The 2,500-nt window shown below is 40.9% G+C and overlaps 1 protein-coding gene across 1 annotated transcript in view; it reads left to right on the top strand.

Annotated features, from left to right (window-relative positions):
* LOC147122453 (netrin-G1-like) overlaps positions 1–2,500 on the top strand; it is a 985,713-nt gene that overhangs the window by 285,563 nt on the left and 697,650 nt on the right. The gene's annotated exons all lie outside the window — the stretch shown is intronic.

Raw genomic sequence — 2,500 nt, 5'->3', positions numbered from 1 at the left:
TGCACTCTATGGCAGTGAGGTGTGGGGACCGCTAACACAACAAGAGTTTGCAAAATGGGACAAACACCCAATTGAGATCCTACATGCAGAATTCTGTAAAAGTATCCTCCGGACTCAAAGGAAAACCGTAAACAATGCATGCAGGTCAGAACTAGGCCAATATCCATTAATAATCACTATCCAAAAAAGAGCCACCAAATTTTGGAAACACCTAGAAATGAGCAACCCCCAATGCTATCATTACGAAGCCCTGAAATGTCAAGAGAGGACCATAAAGAAGAATACCCTCAGTCAACTAGTCCTGGGACTCAGTGAAGTAACTACTAACACTAACCAGCCCCAGGACAGTGACAGCGTAACACAAAGAATTCGACCCAACACAATCGTCGCTAAGCAAAAGGAAAAATATCTGTCATATTGGGCAGAAACAACAAAAACCCAAAGCAAACTCAATTGCTACTTGGCCCTAAACAGACAATACAACATGGCTGATTACCTGACCATGGTAAAGGATAGCAAACTGAGAAAAACTTTGACAACGTACAGACTTAGTGAACATAACCTGGCAATCGAAAAAGGTAGACACAAACAGACCCGGCTACCAAGAGAGTACAGGATATGCTCTCACTGCAGTCAGGGAGTGGTGGAGACAGAGGTGCAGTTCCTCACAGCTTGTAGAAAATATCAGGGCATAAGGGAGAATTTCTACCCAAAATTCACAAAAATATGCCCGGAATTCAGAAATTTGAATGACGACCAAAAACTCCCATACCTACTAGGGGAAGAGATAAATTGCATAACACTAGCGGCACACTATGTTACAGCTTGCCATAAACAGAGGGACAACCAGTAAATATAAGATAAGAGTATATATAAATTATATGAAAGGATATTTATACACTCAGGGATATATCTGTTTATACACTGTATGGATAGATCTGCACTTTTGTGAACAAACATGAATGTTTTCCGATGCTTTGGCAACATAAGATGTAACTTGTCATGCCAATAAAGCGATTTGAATTGAATTGAATTGAATTGAGAGAGAGTGATAGAGAGAGACAGAGAGAGACAGAGAGAGAGTGAGCGACAGAGAGAGAGAGAGAGAGAAAAAGCGAGAGACAGAGAGAGAGACAGAGAGAGAGAGAGAGACAGAGACAGAGAGACAGAGAGAGAGAGAGAGACAGAGATAAAGAGAGACAGAGAGAAAGACAGAGAGAGAGAGAGAGACAGAGAGCGAGACAGACAGAGAGAGAGAGACAGAGAGAGAGAGAGAGACGGAGAGAGAGACAGAGAGAGAGAGACAGAGAGAGACAGAGAGAAAGACAGAGAGAGACAGAGAGACCGGGCCCTAAAAAGAGAATATAAACTGGCAGACTACCTCACGACCATCAGAGACACAAAACAGAGACAGACCCTCACCAGGTACAGACTAAGCGACCACCAACTGGAAATTGAAAAAGGCAGATACAAGAAATCCTGGCAGCCTAGAGAGAATAGAATATGCGATCAATGTCTGGCTGGCGAGGTTGAAACAGAAATGCATTTCCTCCTAAAATGCGAAAAATTCAACACATCAAGAAACATATTATTCAACAAGCTAAGCCAAACAACCCCAGATTTCAAGGAATTGGATGATCTGTCAAAATTGAGATTAGTCCTAGGAGAAGGAGACAGACCATACCTTGGGGCCAAATATGTAACAACATGTCACAACCTGAGGACTGTTTAAAATTAAGACTGTTTAAAATTAATATTGAACGTACCAAATGAAGTACAAAGACTGTTTAAAATTAATATTGTTTAAAAGTAATATTGTATGTACCCAACAAATGTCAAATCGATTGACACCTACAGAATGTTGGAAAACTGTACCTTTTTGCTATGTAAGCTTTGGCAATATGGTTCTCTGTAAACTTTCATGCCAATAAAGCATTTTAATTGGAATTGGAATTGGAATTGGAGAGAGAGAGCGACAGAGAGTGAGACAGAGAGAGAGAGAGAGAGAGATAGAGATAGATAGAGAGAGACACCAATCACCAATCCGAGTGAACCAAATCATTAAAAAATGCAAAGAAACCTACCTGGAACATTGGAACAAAATAACCGAAAGCCAAAGCAGATTAGAATGTTACCGGGCCCTAAAAAGAGAATATAAACTGGCAGACTACCTCACGACCATCAGAGACACAAAACAGAGACAGACCCTCACCAGGTACAGACTAAGCGACCACCAACTGGAAATTGAAAAAGGCAGATACAAGAAATCCTGGCAGCCTAGAGAGAATAGAATATGCGATCAATGTCTGGCTGGCGAGGTTGAAACAGAAATGCATTTCCTCCTAAAATGCGAAAAATTCAACACATCAAGAAACATATTATTCAACAAGCTAAGCCAAACAACCCCAGATTTCAAGGAATTGGATGATCTGTCAAAATTGAGATTAGTCCTAGGAGAAGGAGACAGACCATACCTTGGGGCTAAATATGTAACAACATG

Source organism: Somniosus microcephalus, chromosome 3 (assembly GCF_052327205.1).
Source record: "Somniosus microcephalus isolate GS21.2 chromosome 3, FLI_Smic_1.0, whole genome shotgun sequence".
NCBI lineage: Eukaryota > Metazoa > Chordata > Chondrichthyes > Squaliformes > Somniosidae > Somniosus > Somniosus microcephalus.
The sequence above is the reverse complement of the archived record's forward strand: the minus strand, read 5'-3'. Positions and strand labels throughout refer to the sequence as shown.